The 18,823-nt window shown below is 35.6% G+C and overlaps 1 non-coding gene across 1 annotated transcript; it reads left to right on the top strand.

Annotated features, from left to right (window-relative positions):
* Positions 1-15,463: 15,463 nt before the first annotated feature.
* Trnaa-ggc (transfer RNA alanine (anticodon GGC)) lies at positions 15,464-15,536 on the top strand. Its single transcript has one exon. It is a non-coding gene; the product is annotated as a tRNA-Ala (tRNA).
* The last annotated feature ends 3,287 nt before the right edge of the window (positions 15,537-18,823 follow it).

Raw genomic sequence — 18,823 nt, 5'->3', positions numbered from 1 at the left:
AATCAGGTAGTTTTTGAGTCTGTGATTTATGGTTTTTTCAAATATTTTGTCAAAAATGGGTAATACAGAGATGGGTCTGTAGTTGATGATGTCATGCTTGTCTCCGTTATTTTTAAAAACAGGGGTTACCCTAGCAATTTTGAGTTTTTCAGGAAAGATACCCTGTGATATAGATTTATTGATAATGATTGTGAGAGGTGAACAAATGAGATCACCAATATTTTTGATTACATAGATTGGAAACTTATAGAGATCTATGGCTTTTTTTAAATCTAAATCGTCAATGTGTTCACTGATTTCGTATGTTTTAACTGGTTCAAAGAACATGCTTTGATTTTGATTTTTTAGAGCTGTTAAAGGGTCGTCACCAGGTAGCATTTTTTTGAGAAGATTTGGTGCTACTTGTGAAAAATGCTGATTGAAATTTTGTGCTATTTCATGCTCTGATGAAATGTGTTTTTTACCACAAGTCATAAATTGTGGGATAGGACGACTAGAAGTGTTTCTTGAGAGGAGATGATTGACCTCTTTCCATATTTTTTTGGTATTGTTTTTGAATTTTTCGAATCTTTGTTTTTGATAGTGAAATTTACTCCTCCGGATTTCTTTATTGATAGTGTTTCTGATTAATTGGTAATCTTTAAAGATTTCACGGTCTCCAGTCTGCAAGTATATGCCATAAAGTTCTTCTTTTTTGGAGCTTTTTTTGAGGATAGAATCTGTCATCCATGGTTTGTTTAAGCGTTTTTTTTGCTTTTGTGACAGAGGTTTGACTGGGCAATGCATGTCAAAAAGAATCGATAGGGTGTTGTGGAAGAGATCGTACATTTTGGATGGATTATTCATCTTTTTAAGTTTATTTTCAATGTTGGTTCCAATGAGATCTTGACGAAATTCAGCAATGTTAAAGTTGTCAAAGTTTCGTTTGAATATTTTTTTGATTTTTGGTTTTGATTTTACCGAAGGTAGTATAAGAAAATTTGGTAAATGGTCAGAAACATGAGAGATGAGATTACCACTAACAAATTCACCTGATACATTATTGTGGTATATGTTATCAATAAGAGAGGAATTAAGTTCTTTGTTGAATCTTGTTGGATGGGTGATGTAAGGAAACAAATAATTTTGAAACATGAGATCGACAAAGTTGCTAGTTTCCCTGTGTTTGTTTGTTTTGAGCAGATCAATGTTAAAGTCACCCATTAAAATCATCTGTTTATTTTCTTTGTTAAGTTTTTTGAGAAGATTTTCCATTCTTTCATTGAAAAATTTGATTTTATTACATGGGTGTCTGTAAATGACCCCAATAACATAGTTGTTCAGCGTTGACTCAGTTCTTATTTCAATAAAGATTGATTCACATTCAAAATTCTCACCTGATTTAAGCTCTTTTTCAAGGTCTTTTCTTCTGTGGAAGGTGATGTCATCTTTGATGTATGCAATGACTCCTCCGTTTTGTGATGAACCTACAGTTACTTCAATTGGATGGTAGCCAGGTAAGTCTTGTGCATTGACAGGACTTGTAGGGCTTGTAGGTGAATCCCAGGTTTCAGTCAGACCTATGAAATCAAACTTGTGAGGAATTTTAGATAGGAGTGTGTTAAGCTCATCAAAATTTTTGTTATAGGAACGGATGTTGGTGTGGAAAAAAGATAAGTTATCATTTGGATTTAGCAATGAAGACATTTTAATGAATTGATTAATTTCATAGTAGTTAAAGTTAATCTCAATTCCATTCTCATGACTTGAGGGATCAGACACAGTGATTTTAGGTAAGGACATTTTTAGTTCAGAGATCTTTTTATTAAGTTTTATTTTATCTATACGTTTAAGGTTAAGTTCAGTTTCATTGCTTAGAATTTCTGGTAAGAGATGGTTATCATTTACACAGTTGAATGGAAATCTTAAGCAGTCGTTACATGACCAGATGGAACGGTTAATGTCATTTAAAGGGGTAGATTTAATACATTTTTTATGCAAAAAGTGTTTACCCATTTTACACTCAATTTTATCATTGTGTGCAATGGCTTTATTACAACAACTACAATTATAGATTAGGGTGTTTAGATTGAGTGATGAGTTGAATTGATCGATATGTGCATTAGTGACGTGGCTAAAGGGGATCAAGTCAGAGGTGCAAACAGGGCAAAAGTAGGGATGATTATTGTTAGATAGTTGAGATAGTTGACGTTTTGTGATTTTAAAACATTTGGCGTGAACCCAGGTATTACAGAGTTCGCACAGTATACAGTCATCAAGACAGAGTTTTCTGCACTTATGGCAGATAACTGATTCAATGGTAGGGATGTTCATAGTTATAGATTGTTAAGATCTGTGATTGACTTGATAGATATTATTTCAGACTGTCCATTTTTTCTCACCAAGGTTACACCATTTACTGTCCAAATGTATTTAAAACCTTTAGGCCGGAGTTGGTTTCGCGCAGCCTTGAATACATAGCCATTTTGTCTTGTTAGACTTTCATTTACGTAGATTTTGTTGTCGCAACCTTTGAAATTAATGTCCTTTACAGTTTTACCCTTCAATTTATTTCTATTTGAAAAAAATTGGTTACGTGTTCTTCTTGACAGGAATTTCACAATTATGGGAGCATTAGGTTCTTGGTTTGTTCTGTGACTAATCTCAATATCATTGAGGGTCAGTTCAATGTTCATTAATTTTGCCACATCGATCACTACCTTGTCCGTATTTTCATTTTTCATCTTTGGGATACCACATACGTCTACCATGGCTCTTCTTCCGTACTGCTCTAAATCATTGTTACCAGCGTTTGATTTGTTTGCAATAGTTTTTACATCACCCAGGGATTTTGCGTTGTTTTTGATATCAGCTTTGTTGTTATTAACAGATTTGATTAAGGTAGCAATGTCTTTTTCAAGTTTCTTTATAGTTTTTTTGTTGTCTTCAAATTCAGTGTTGATCAGCTTTTGGGATTCTATTACCCCATCTACATTTTTCTTCATTGTGTCCATGTTTGATATTATGCTAGTGATCTGTTGGTTCGTTTTTAGATAGTTTTGTTCTAACTTATCCGTTTTGGATTCAAGGTCACTAAGTTTTTTCAGAATTTTTTGGTTTGATTTCAGGATGGTATTGTTTTGGTTGAAGATGTCTCTGAGTGTTGGGGTAGTCGGTGTAATGTAATCATCATCTTTTTTTGGTTCCTCTGCTGTGTCAAAGAATTTTTCGTCGTTGTCGGTGTCATCTTTTTTCGGTTCTTGTGTCTCGTTTTGTTTAAATGTCACCTCCTCGTCTTTTTCTAGGTCTTCCAATTCATTATTTTCATTTTTGTTGATCATTGCACAAGCCATTATTGTTGTTGCTGTTGTTTTTTTTTTTGTTTAATTCTGGAGGATAAATTGACTCAAAATTTTCCATGAAGAGATTGTTATCGTTGATGTTAAGAAGGTCATGTATAAAACGAAATGTGTTGCTAACCCTTATGAAAAAATCGAGTATGCATCAAGTATGATCAAGTATGCATCAAGTATGAACAAGTATGATTCAAGTATGAGTAAATTTGCATACTTGAAGGCAAGTCTGCAAGCGAAATATGCATACTTAGAGGGGGCGTACGGGGCTCGCAGACACCGAAATACCGACGCATATTTCTTGGATTACCGCCAATACCGACAGCAAAATTTGGTAAAATCCTTATTTTCGTCACCGCATGGCATGTTTGACACCGAAATACCGTCACTTTTTTCTTCAAAAACCGAAACACCGACAGAAAAAAGGGTTAATACCGTCACACCGTCAAACCCGTACGCCCCCCCCTACTTAAAATCAAGTATGACAAGAAGTCTGCATATCTTGCAAGTATGCAAGGAAACATTCATACTTGAGATAAGTATGCACATATATAAATTGAGTATGACTAAAAATCTGCATACTTGGAATATAAGTCTGCATACTTGGAATAAGTCTGCATACTTGAAATAAGTCTGCATACTTGAAATACCTGCATACTTGAAATAAGTCTGCATACTCGAAATAAGTCTGCATACTCGAAATAAGTCTGCATACTTGAAATATCTGCATACTTGAAATAAGGGTCTTTACTAAAAACTGTCTGCAGACTAAAATGAGAATTTTTTTCCATAGAGGCCATTTTGTGAAATTTTTAGTAAGAGTATTTCTTATACATTTTTTGAAAGTACATCCGTTTGGAGATCGAAATTAGCTATATTAGATGTTTCAATTTTCAGACAATGGCGTATTTTACAGATCAGAATGAATTATGAAAAATGTCCGAAATTCACCATAACACTAAAAACTGGAAAACTACCAGTGGTGCAAAGTTGAAATTTGGCAATAATGTTAAGATCATAAAATCACATCATTTTGCAAAATTTCATTTCAATACGTCATAGGGTGTGTACTTTACAGACCAAAAACGAAATGTCCCTCTTGGTCTGTAAAATAGCCATTTCTGTCAAATCTTTCAATATTTCAAAAATAATCAACATCCACTAACTCTGGTCAAAGTTTGGCTAAATTTTATTCACTACATTAAAAGTTTATGGGCTGGTCTGTGATTTATAATTTCCCACCCTCTTTAGGCAATATATATTCATTTGAAACCTCCATTATATATATCATATACCTTTATATTTTCTCACAGGGAGACTTTTCTAGCCAATAGAATTTAGCTAGACTTCACATATTGAAAATTTATTGAATGAAAAGTTTCTAAAGAATCCAAATTTTGATGTTTCCAAAATTTATTCAGACACTTTATTTTACAGACCAGATTCAAAAATGTCTGAAAATCATCTTAATTTCCAAAACTTGCAAGTTCTTGGTGCTAGAGCTTCAAAATTAGGCACCAATATTAAGATCACAAAACTACATCATTTTGAGAATTTTCATATCAATTCATCAAACGGTGGATATTTTACAGACCAAATCCGAAATCTACATTACGGTCTGTAAAATAGCAATTTTTCAGTCAATCTGTCAATACTAGATAAGAGTTGTGGGCTGGCCTGTTAATTATAATTTTACACTTTGCTTATTCAATGAAAGACAATGCTATGTTTAAACTATAATGGCCTATAGTTGGCCTTTCTTCAGAGCCTGTATAAGAACAAAAACTTACTTTTTTGCTTCGAGTGTTTGAGTACTTGCAACTAAATTTTCACTAAGCACAATCTTACTTCTTGGGCTTTTATTGGAAACCAAGTTCAAACAGCCAAATTGCAGGATGCCACATGTATACCATATTTAAACATTATTAATTAATTACACTGAAATGACAAGAAATAATAGACAATAAAAAGAAGAGTCTAAGCAACTTGTGAAGCAATAGAAATATTCAAATAAGGTTGACATATAAAGTTGAGTAACAATTCAAAACGACTATGTCGAGCAGAACTTAAAAGAAATACACCATGGTTTGAGTGAATTGCCCTTGACATACACACTATTTTTTATAAGAATAACTCTATAAGAACTCTATTAGAGCAATAGGCCTATTGTTTAGAAATAGAAAAATGCTCACCCTCAGCCAAAGTTCAGTATTCTTATAAAAAAAGCTTGTTTTGTAAGAGAAATTCCACAAAAAGAATAAGACCAGATTTTGGTTTGTTGTTCCTTAGTTGATTGTGCTGATTATTTAGTAATGTCAACTCAAAAAAAAAAGTGGCCTTAATAATCCTTCAAGTATACCAAAGGAGTCTTTTAAGTTGACTTTGAACTTCAATTTTAGTCCAAGTTTTTTTTAATTTGGAAGAAATCATACTAATCTCAATTCTAAGCCGTTTTAAGTACAATGAAAAAAGATTTATATAATTAAGAACTATAAATAAATTGAAAGTGATATAAAATTAAGAACTATATAAATTGAAAGTATTTTTCTCAATTAATAACGTTTTAAATTAACTCTTGATGCCAGAACATTCCAATGTGCAGTATAGAAAATGAAGGAACCATTTATTAATACAATATACTACCAACTTCAAGTACAATAAAAAGTTTATTTTATAAAATCTTGTATATTAATTTGAAGTATTCTTTTTAATAAATTTGTTGACAGCCTACCTAAACTCTCAATCCCCCTATAAAGCCTTTGAAAACTTGGATACAATATATAAGAAGGTGGCCTTGCGTTATGTTAATAAGATTTGTAAGATCTAAGAGTAAAACTCAAACAATCACTTCGATATATAGTACTGTACTGTACGTAACAGGCTATAAACATGGATTTCACAGGTTACTAAAATATTTAAGAAAACCTTGCGAGCTTGAATAAAGTGAATTCAAGCATAGCATATAAGTAATAAGCGAAGCCTAAGTTTATGAAATGTAAAAATTCATAGCTTATAATTATTCATTATTCAAATTATAATTATTAAGATGAGATCAAGTGAAAACAGCATATCAAATAAGAACAAAATATCTTCAAATGTTAAATAAATCCAATTATGTTTGTATAAGAAAAGAAAGAAACAAAGAAAGGAAACGAAATAGGCGGAAAAAGACAGAACGAAAGAAAAAGACAGTAGGAAACGAAATAGGCAGAAAAAGTGAAAAAGACAGAAAGAAAGAGAAAGACAGAAAGAAAGAGAAAGACAGTAGGAAAAGAAAGAAAATATAGCAGAGATGAACAGGCTAAGGTAAGGAAGAAATAAAGGTAACTTAATAGTTAAATTAAAATATTTGACGTCAATTAAAGTTGAGTGAAGAGGTCTTTTTGCAGCGACAGTCAAATTCAACAAAATCTGAATTTTTCTGAAAAATCTATAAAAATCGCTCAAAAATACACTCTATTCCACCATCAAACACTCTACCAGCATCCTGATACATCACAAATGACGTCCAACCGACAAAGAAACACACCTAACCTGCTTTGTACCGGCAACGCATGTGCAGATGACAAGAATGAGGACACCCTGGCCCCGGGGGGGGGGTACTTAGGCAAAATGAGTGCCGGGTATGTGCGAGCCATAAGGGTACCTTTTTTCATTCCTCAAAAGTCTCTCAAAGGGGTACAAATTCTAAAGTTAGTCTCTGAAAGGGTCCCAAAATCACAAAAATCAAAAATTTCTCTCTCAAAGGGTCACGATTTCCAAGAATTTTGACCAAAATTTGGTGAAAATCAAACCAAAATTTGGAAAAAATGGACCAAAATTTAGGAAAAAGTCTCTCAAAGGGTCCCAAAATCACCAAAATTTTGTCTCTCAAAGGGTCGATTTTCGATTTTCGGCTCGGACATACCCGTCACCTCGCAAACCTAGTACCCCCCCCGGGACCCTGGCATGTTCAAAATGTAACAGACTAGTTCACTATCTATGTTCGAGGCTACCAGCGTATATGATAACTGCTTTTAACGACGACCGAAGAATACATTGTAACTTTGTATGTCAGAACTGTGTGTCGGTGTCAAAGGATTTGCTGGCCTTGATCCCTAGATCTCAACCTTCTTTAAAAACAGCGGCAGAGCTATCGAAACTGAAAGAAACAATCAAAGAAAACGAGAATACGATAAAGAAACTAAAGACAAATGAACATCATCTACTCGAAATCGTAGAAACACAAAAAGAAGAGCTTTCACAACTAAAGAAGAAGTTATCAGATGATCCAGCCTTCCATACTGTAGAATATGTCGAGAATAAGCTCGAAAAGAAGTTAGAAGACTTTCGCACCGAAATACTGTCCACCATTAAGGAGGAGCACAAAAAATCGTACGCTGCAGTCGCTTCTGCTGGAACATCTGCTCCCTCAAATGACAACATAAAAACTGCAGTCAAACAAGTACATGAAGAGGAAGCAGCGGAGGAGAAGGATAAATCTAGACGATCGAATAACATTATAATCCATGGTGTCAAAGAATCGACAGAGGATCCTAACAAGGAGGATGAGGATTGGGTGAAAGAACTTATCGAAAATCTTCGTGTGAAAATCAACACCAAACATATGATGAGACTCGGATCTAAAGCTGACGACAAGAGTAGACCAATACTTGTTACCTTTAAGAGCGAAAAAGAAAAAGAAAGCCTATTTGGAAATCTACATGTCTTGAAAGGGAATGCGAAATACAAAGGTGTCAGCATTTGTGAAGATCTAACCCCCACTCAAAGGAAGGACTTCAAAGACCTTCTGCAGGAAGCCAAGGAAAGAAATCAAAGTGAAAAAGATGAAGTCTGGCGAGTCCGTGGGTCATCAAAAAACGGCTTCCGCCTCAAGAGGGTAAAGACCAACGGCCCAAATCAACAATAAATTCAACAAAAGAAAAACAAAAAACAAAAAAAACCGTAAAAGAAGTAAGAAGCAAAACCAAAAACATACCAAAAAATCAAAGGACACAACAAGCTAATATCACACCTACCAACAATATTAAAGTTCAAAAAGACATAAGAATTCTCTATGCTAACGCCGATCAATTTACATCTGGAAAATTAATTGAATTACAAACCCATGTACAGAAAGAAAAACCTCATCTGATTGCAATATGTGAAGTGAAAACGAAAGTAGGCCAGCTGAAACATCTACACGAATACGAATTTGGGGAGTACACGCTCGTTAATCAAACAAATGTTGACACTAACAAGGGACGTGGTATCATCATATTATCGCATAACTCCATCAAGCATTTAATTGTCAGGTCTTCAACAGTTGAATTTGAAGAAGCTTGCACTATCGAAGTTCGTCTTGCAGATAAAGATCTGTTGGTGTTTGCTTGTCTTTATCGTAGCCCAACAAAAACCAGATCGTCTGACGAAAACAATGCCAAGCTGAATTCTCTTGTCAAGTCCATCTCCCTGGACAAGAAGTACTCTCATAAAATCCTCATTGGTGATTTTAACTATCCAACAATCAATTGGGAGAATTGGACCACACCCCATAACGAGGAGAGTAAGGAAGAACAATTTCTGGATGCGGTGCGTGATTCTTTCTTACACCAACATGTCGATGAGCCGACAAGATGCCGTGGATCTGATGATCCGTCGACCATCGATTTAATCTTTACAGATGAAAAGAATCAAGTTCGTGATCTACAGTACCTAAGCCCGCTTGGAAGAAGCGACCATAATGTTCTAGCTTTCAACTTCACAGCTTACACTGAGCGCAAATCAATAAACTCAAAACGTTATGCGTATAACCTGGGAGACTACGCCACCATGAAACAAGAAGCTAGTGTATGGTCTAGAGAGTTTCTTGAAGGCATAGATCAAATGCCAATAAGGGAAACTTGGAATTTATTCAAAAGTAAGCTGTTGGAGCTTAGGAATCTTTATGTGCCATTGAAAGAAATTGATCGTCAGAGTTGGAGAAGAAAAGGATCGATACCAATAGGAAGAGACCTACAGATAGAAGTAAGTGAAAAACGACGACTACACAGGAAATGGGCTAGATCGGTTTGCCCCATTGAAAAAAGACGCAACCGTCAAATCTACATAACAACAAGAAACAGAGTGAATCGCATGATGACAAGAGCTCGTCGAAACTACGAACAAAACATTTGCAACAAAGCCAAGTCCAATCCGAAAGTTTTCTGGTCACACGTGCGAAGTAAGATGAAATCTGCTAGCGGAGTTTCCTCTCTTCTAGAAACACCAAAAGATAAATCATCCCTGCGGCACGAAGATAATGAAAAGGCGAATATTCTCCAAAAACAGTTCTGCAGTGTTTTCACTAATGAACCAGAAGGTGAAGTCCCTGATTTTCCAAGCAGGACCGAGGAAATTATTGACGATATCGTCATAACCAAGGAAATGCTATCTAAGAAAATTAAGGAGCTTGATACCAATAAATCACTCGGTCCCGATGAAATCCACCCGAAAATGCTAAAAGAGCTTGTAGACGAGATCGCAGAACCTCTTTCCCGTATAATGAACAAGACCTTGACTGAAGGAGAATTACCTGAGGATTGGAAACTTGCCCACGTTACTCCTATTTACAAAAACAAAGGTGCTCATAATCTAGCAGTCAACAACTAGACCAGTGAGTCTAACATCAGTAGTTTGTAAACTAATGGAGTCAATCTTAAGAGAGCATATCACAAGATACCTTACAAACCTAAAGTTGCTATCCAAAAAGCAATACGGCTTCATCAGCAGACGTTCTACTGTCACTCAACTACTGATGTATATAGACAAATGCTGTGAAAGTATGTCGGAAGGTAAAGTCGTCGACTGCATATATTTCGATTTCGCGAAAGCGTTTGATACCGTGCCCCATCGCCGACTTTGCAAAAAGTTAGAAGGATATGGAATCACCGGAACAACCAAAAATTGGATAACATCTTTTCTCAAGGGACGAAAGCAACTAGTGAAAGTGAACCAATCTCACTCAAAGCTAGACGATGTAATCAGCGGTATATCACAAGGAAGTGTATTAGGACCTCTACTTTTTGTGCTGTATATAAACGATCTTCCTGACAAAGTTGTTTCCGACCTATTACTTTTTGCAGATGACACGAAGATATTCAAAGAGGTCAATTCCATCAATGATTCTCTTGTCATTCAGAAGGATGTAGACACATTGAATGAATGGTCTAAAGATTGGCTCTTAAAGTTCCATCCCGATAAATGTCATGTTTTAACACTTGGCAAACTAGCTAACATAAAGCACGCCAGGGATTTTTCCAAGCACAAAGCAATGCCTCCGTTTGTACTTTCAAATTGAGTTTTTAACAAAGGCGTAATATCGCGATATCAGTGGCTGGGGCGCTTTGAGCCCCCTGTGGGTCCAGGGCTAGCCCTGGTGGGGGATTCAGAAAGCTGAGCATATTTTTGTCTTTAACTAGTGACTAGCACTTAACGGTTAAAATTGAATGAATTTATAGAATTTATCAATGAACTCAATTTGAATTGAGTTTAATGCCACCGTCTAACGGGGGCATTTGGGTGCTTGGAAAAAACACTGCACGCACATCCTTATTCTCTCGCTGGTAATCAACTGGAGCATGTTTTCGAGGAGAAAGACTTGGGAGTTTTGGTGGATGCTGAGCTGATGTTTGAAGAACATATAGCCAAACAGGTAAACAAAGCGAATTCGACACTTGGTATTATCAGAAGGGGGTTTAATAATCTTACTCCAAAGACCATAACGACACTATACTCCGCCTTTGTGAGGCCGCACCTCGAGTACGCGCAGTCAGTCTGGTCACCCAAACTACGCAAACATGTGAACATGCTCGAGGGAGTCCAAAGACGAGCTTCAAAACTTATCCCAATATATCGACACCTCCCGTACAGTGAAAGGCTAAAAAGGCTTGGATTACCAACCCTCGAATTTCGGAGACAGTTTTGTGATATGGTGCAGGTCTATAAACATCTTTCCTTTTACGACAAAGATACTATACCTTCAAAACTAATCAGCCGTGCACGTCCTAAACGAAGACATTCCAAAGAGCTTTTACCAAACTTTGCTAATGACGGCTTCAATGGACCCCAAACTAAATCGTTTTACTATAGATGTGTGCCAACGTGGAATAAACTACCAAGAGAAGTTGTATCCGCACAATCGATTAAGTCGTTTAAAGAGAAACTGAATGATGCATGGAAAAACCACCCACAAAAATTTGTTACAAGAGGAATGTGAAAGAAGATCGGTTAGAGGCCCATCGTGAGCCTAGCTTGTAAATCTGTATAATAATAATAATAATAATAATGCTGAAGTTACCTCAAGTGGATTAAATTTTGCAAGGGTTAATTTTCAGGTAATCTTGCAAAATTTAGCTCTTGTGAAAAATTTAAAATCAGGATTAAAAAACTTAAGAAGATCAGAGAAATTAGGGGAAAAACGGACTAATTCGCAAAATCTTGTCCACTAAAGGTTAATTATTAGTTAAATACAATAAAGACTGTACTTTCAGAAATGTTTTAAAAATATCATAAAAGTTAAACTTTATGTGAAGCATGTGAAAATGATTAATCTGACTCTAAAATGTTAGGAAAATTTGTAACATAAGAATATCCACCATCAATATCCAAACATAAACATTGCTCTGAGATTTCGGTAATACTTATTATACTTAATTTATTTTGAAGTTGGACTCTCTTTACCAATGGTTTTCTTTCTCCAGGCTTAAAACATTTTAAGAAGCTACTTGATGGCTGAAAGATTTGAAAAGGCTGAACATCGAAATAATTACCAAAAGCAACATAAAAATTGTTTCCATCATCTGTCTTGAAACAAGCGAAGCGATTAATTGAGAAATAATGACCTGTGGTTAGGGAGACAGATATGCTATTTCTACGCGTCTCCTTGGTGCGACAGCTTGATCTAATGATGAAGCCACCAAGCTTAATAGATGGAAATGTGAAAGTAGAAGAATAAATTGACATAAAGCGATCGGTAAATAGTGAACTTTCTTCTTTTGAAACAGCATATGGTAAAAAGGCGCCAATACCGGTCAGATTAAGATTGATTTTAAAAGTATGTTTATGATAAGCTCCTTTCAGCTGCTTGATATACTTATCCTCCTTTGTGCCAGGTTCAATACAGGTTTCTTCTAGATATGGAAGATGGTTAGATGCTGAAACTGCACATGCTAGTTGAAATGGAATATTCTGTGTGCCATGAATCAGTTTTAAAATATAACCATTCTTATCCTCAAAACTAAACAAACTGTATACATAAAGAGGGCCAAGTTCCAAGACTGTTTGAGGTAGGTGATTCAAAGAATGAATATTAATGGTCATGTAGCGACGTGGATATAGCTTGTCAAAAGTGGAGCAAAACAAAAAAATAAATCTTCTGGCAGTGACAATATCATCTGGGGTAATTTTTGATTTCAGTAATAAATGAACTGCATGGGCAAGCAAATAAAAGTGTTCAAAATAGATGGAGGGTAAAAGGTTTGACATGACGGGAACAAAGTAGTATAATAAAAATGAACGAAACTCTGAGGCTTTCCAGTAGCCAAGATTACTTTTTATTGTTCGGGGTGCACGTGATATATAATTTGGTGGTTTTAGTGATACCAAACGGTTTTCAATAATATCATGTTCTGGTAAAAGTATTAACGGAGAAGGTCCTTTAACCCCTTTAACATGAACTAAACTGTCATAGTTGGCTGATTCAATAGCATGCTTTATAGTACCTGCATGTGTTCTATGAGGACCAGTTGGATTCGATTCATCAAAAGGAAAAGCTCTAACATTCCCATTCTTATTTGTCTTCACTGTTTCTCCAGACTGCAGGCATTTTGGACAACCATAAAATGAATTGAATTGTTGAAAGTTCAATGCACTAGCTTTGGTAGGCATATCAAGGGTACCACAAAGCAAAATGCATTTCAGAGTAACTTCATCATTGATTTTGGTTCCAAAATATGCTAATTCTTTAATTGTCTCAAATTGTGGTGGCAAAAACAGTAACATGTTTGGATGTGTCTCCCCGTACCACAGGCCACTGATTAAAATGTTTTCCTTTTTCCTTCGATCTTGAAAGGGCAACTCATTAATGGTATAAAACACAGGCCAAATTGAAGATTTAATAGACTTGAACAGCGGTACACCATCCGTATTCCACATAAACGAAATATTGAAAGGATTGTTCAAAAATGATGAATAAGATTTATACAAAGAAAAGTCATAAATGTCTGATGGAGATGAAGAGGTACGAGTAAACCTGTGCTTTAATTTCTGAAGCATGCCAGTGCGAGAAAAAATTGATTTAATTTGACTTTTGAGGTCAAACTCCATAAAATATGATTTTGCAATAGGTTTTCCAGAGTTGCTTGACTGACAGCAAGAAGTATTTGAACAAACTTTGTCAGCCTTATCAATTTTCATCAAACACTCTTTGCAAAAATAGTGCGTCTTAACATCAGGTGAAAGTGAAGCAAGTAGTTTTTTTAGGATAAACAAGGATTTCGGAAAAATATGGTTTGCTGGTAAAAGGATGTTTAAAAGAAGAATTAATGAAGAAAGAGCAACACCAGGAAGCTTGAATTTTTGTGAAAATGCAATCACCATGGTTAAAGCAGCACCAAGTGTTACTGTGGCATCAGGGTAAAGTGCTGAGGAAAACTGGCTTTTCATATTGGCTTGTTCTTGAATGTCGTCATGCTGCTGCTCCTCATTTGGTTCATCTGTCAAGTAGAAAGTATTTTTAAAACTATAAGGCTTGAAAAAAAGGACATTGTTTTTTCTTTGCCCCAGCCTATATGTTTTTTTTATATAAGCAAGTGTCTGCCCCCTTTGGTCAGGCTTGTGTATACTTTCAGAGCATCCCCCCTGTGGACGAGAGGAATTTTTGGAAATCCTAAAAAAAAATAAAAGAGGATATGAAAAATCCAGGGTTTTTCCTCCTCATTCAGTCATCCAGTATCGGAAAGTCCATAAAATTTGCTTTATTTTCTTACCAGGTATCAGACAATCCAGAATTTTTCCCTAAAAAATCCTGAATGTAACGGAAATCCTGGAGTTTTTCAAAGGTAAATTGTTATGGAAAATCCATGTCGTCCATAGGTGGGGTTATGAACTATAACTGGAATGTCTTTTTTTACTAAGACCACCTCAAACCCTTTTTGACAGAAAAATTGACAACTGACTTGAAAAAATATTTCAGGCTGACTTAGCGGCTTAGGTCTTATTGTTTATGTTATGTTTAGGCCGAGATCACAAATAACTTGTGTTCGCGTCATCCGACGACTTATAATTTTAGTTATAAATTTCCGACACTTTCGAGTCGGAAGTCAGAAAAACGACGGATTTTTACGTGACCATCTGAGTTATGAAAAAATGTATGGGTAGCTCTCCTCCATTTGAATATTTTCTCATAATGTCAACTGACCGACTCATATTTTGGAACTGAAAATGACGCGAAACACATTTGTGATCTTGGCCTTACCTTACGAAATCTGCAAATCTGAGCCTTCATGTGCTTCTTAATTATGTATTATGCTTATCAAAGAAAAAATACATGTACTCTCCTTACATCTTGTAAAATTTCACAACAAATTATAGTTATAATATGTATCAAAACATTGTAATCTCACCAAATTTATCACAGTCAAAGTAAATAGAATCAGTGTCATCATTTTCGTCCAAAAATTTAGCAATGCTTGCAAACTCATCTTGTAACTTGAAAACTTTCACCAGATCTTCCACATTTGTATCATCATAATGGCTTGTTACATAAGCTAAAAAGGCAATATGATGTGTACATTAAGCAAATACATTATGTATAAAACACAATGCCAACAATGTAATATAATAAATGATTCATTACACATTAGTAATACGCACTTGATTTCACACAGTGACTGTTGATGGACTATGTCCGAAATCGGGGCTCCGTTGGGCTAATTCCTCTCCCCAATGTACACAGCTTAACAGTTCACTCAAAGTTAGCGGGTTGGTTGGAGATTGAGCACTGACTGTGTCTCAGTTCGTGGCAATTCCATTGATTAGTAGGATTCAGGTACCGGATGGTGAACATTGAGCATGTGCTCCCCTCGTCTACTACGAACTAGTGTAATAGCAACGAACCGATAGCGCAGTTGGGAGAGCAATCGCCCGGCAAGCGAGAGGTCGTGGGTTCAATCCCCACTCGATTCGTTACCTTTGAGAGAACTGGGAAGTACATTAGTGCAGGATCCGTTGATTCATTACACAACAATGTAATAATACAACTCTCAGGCCGACACCTCCTTGCTCCTTGCTCGTTTCTTTTATTATTTACCCTCTGGAAATCGGAAAACATAAAAGACAAACCTCCAAAATGTGATCGGCTATTGCTCATTCCGACATTTTAAATTTTCCGGAGGTTTTGCTGTTTGGGATTGTTTAGGTCAGGGTTGCTAGTAACGGCTTGTCACTGTGCCGGGTGCATACTCGGCGCCTTGGGCCCCGCAGGGTTGCTAGTAACGGCTCGAATTTCAGTCAGGTTTAAAAAAGGGGTACTTTTACCCATATTATAATAACATTACCCCCGTATTTTGCCAGTTTGGTATAAAATGTTATGAATTGTGGGATCTTGTTGTGCGGCGATGGCTCAAGGGATAGAGCGCTGGCTTCCGAATCTGAAGGTCTTTCTTTGGTGGTGGTTCGAATCCCACTCGGTGCGAAAATTAGACTGGTCGAAATTGATGGACAAATGATTGACAGGTATGAAAACTCAGTCAGAAATGAGAAACTAAGAAACTCAGACAGTCAGAAAGAGAAAGACGGGATCAGAGATAAGGATCACATTTCGGAGGTTTGTATCTTACGTTTTCCCTGGAAATCAGGGAATCGGAAATCAGGGAATCAGAACATTGAAGAAATATATTTTTCCAGGCTACAATTTTAGGCACATCCCGTCTAAAAGAACACCGACTTTCACTGGGGGGGGGGGGTACGATAAAAATGCAAAATACGCGTCGTTGGGCTTTAGGGTCGAGCTAAAGGTCCACCCATATACAACATAATAATAATAATACAACCAGTCAGTTCCCAACAATGCTCGAGCCCTGGAAGAATCACTTCTGTCAAGCACCCTTCTCCCCTCCAGTTCGTACGTACTATTTTGGTGGTCCCAAACTGCAAATCTAAAACACTTACATTCAAAAACATCACCCAAATCTGGTAGATTTGACGCATCGTCATCATTGTATGATTCTTCTTCGACTGACGCTGACGTACTGCATTCGTCTACCATCTCTACATCACTCTGGAGCTCAAAATCATTCGAGTGATCTTGAACAGGATCTACGTGAACATCATCGACGTCTGTTACATCAATGCAGTCATGAAAGACTTCATTAGTGTCAGTTAAAAATAATTCCCTTTTCCTGTAATATGTGGAACGCGACTTACCGCCCTGACCAGACGCCATTACTGAAACGAAAAATGGCGCCTGAGCTGTCTTCTCAATCAAATAATTCGAATGTTTGACGTTCGAATCAATAATTCGAATTTCGAATGAATTGACGTTCGAAAATGTTTTTTAAAATTTAAAGTCACCCATAATTTTTTTTGAAATCGGACGCAACTGGTCAATTTTCTTTGCTATTCTTGGTCAATTACTTTGTTAAAGTTGTGAATAAAATTCATCATGGTTCGTACACAAAGAGAAAGGAAACCCTCAGCCAAACTCGCTGACAATATCGGTAAGATGATTGTAATTTTAAATCGCTCATATCTACTGAAGAGCTAATAATTTTTCGACTTTTGATCCGGTGAAATAGATTTGTTAAATCTGGTCTTCGCGAAAAGGCACAGATTTTTCCTTTAACATGGTCAGCACTAAATAATAGATTAATTCTTTTAGGAGAGGACACTGGGCCATTGCTCAAAATTTTGTACACCATCGAGGAGAGTAATGGTAAAAGGATGCAGCAGACACTACCCTTTTCAAGGCTGAAGCCAAAATGCTTAGTTACCGGCGAGGAGCTACATTCAGAAAATTTGGTTGAACTGCGCCACTACAACTTTTTATACCCCCACACCGACCAATATTATGAAGCCATCCTTATGGAAATTAAGAAGAGAAAAAGAACGATAACAGGTTTGATTGAACATCATATTTATTTCATTTATTTATTTCGAGGCAATTTCTTAAAGCAGTACAAATCATTGTTTGAATAACTAAGTTCAGCTTTTGAAGGGAGTTGTTTTTAAGTGTTTCAAAAATACTGTGGACACTTTACCTCCCAATCAAAAATATATACACCGTTGTAAAGATGTTTTCAAGGAGAATTAAGTAATGAATTAAAAAAAAAATTAGATTGGAAATGAAGATGAAAAATAAATTATTTTCTTTAAAATATCATGAGTTCTAAGAATATTTAAACGTTGTTGATTTCAAACCTTGTTGATTTCAAATCTGTGTTCAGATTTTCGTATCTATCTTTAAAACAAATTACACTGTCAAGTAGGTCATTTGTACTTGAAATAAACATACTTCAAAGGGCTGTAACTTTATTCAACCATACAGTAAAAAATGGTTTTGAACCAATAGAAAAAAATTTAATTTCATCTTGTTTTTCATTTTTCAAATTTCAAAAAATTGAAACCTATTCCATCTTTCTCCTCACAAATACCTTTCCAACGGTGTATAGCTTTAATATATAGCATCAAAACATGCTGAGACCATCATAGGTAAAATGTTTACTGTTGAGACGAACGAAGGTCTTTCCATACGAATAAACAGATATGTTAAAGCCGTTTATCCTGAAAATAAAAAATAAAGAAACTATTATCATAAGAGCTTTGAAAATCGCAGAAAGACGAAATCGGATAAAAATATCAAAAAATACTCTTGACAATCCGTAAAATATTTTACCTAACCAATTTAATTTCCAGGTCTCATAAGCACTTTATTTCATAATCAATAAATCAAATACAAATACCTCTTCCAATTTCAGAAGATATTCCAATTTCGGAAGATAGTCTTGAGATGCTTAACGAATCCGATGTTGCTGCAAGTCATAATCCAAGACAAGAAGGTATCCTATAAATAATTTAAAGATATGTATAAGAACAGGAAGTAGACTTCTCATGCCAGTTCCAGGAAGAGGCTTCGTCTATGATGATACAGTGGAATTTTGGCCTAATGTTGAACAATGGGAATTTACTAATATTAATTCCAATTGAAGCAAAGTTTTTCAAAGATGTATGGAGATTAAATTGACTTTATAACTATTTTGATACTTTCGTCTAGCTTTAATCAGTTGCAGATAATTGTAGGCATTTCTGGTACTAAATTTCAGTAAAACTGTATATTTCAGGAAAGACAACCAAACCAAAGAAAAAGAAGCAAAAGTGCAATAGTGGTAATTTTTTTCAATTTTTTTGAATGAATTAAGACAAATCAATTGAAGCTGAAGGAATTGTTTAAAAGATACAATACTACCAAATTTTTC

The sequence above is a fragment of the Clytia hemisphaerica genome, unplaced genomic scaffold (assembly GCF_902728285.1).
Source record: "Clytia hemisphaerica strain Z4C2 unplaced genomic scaffold, Clytia hemisphaerica genome assembly, whole genome shotgun sequence".
NCBI classification, from domain to species: Eukaryota; Metazoa; Cnidaria; class Hydrozoa; order Leptothecata; family Clytiidae; genus Clytia; species Clytia hemisphaerica.
The sequence above is the reverse complement of the archived record's forward strand: the minus strand, read 5'-3'. Positions and strand labels throughout refer to the sequence as shown.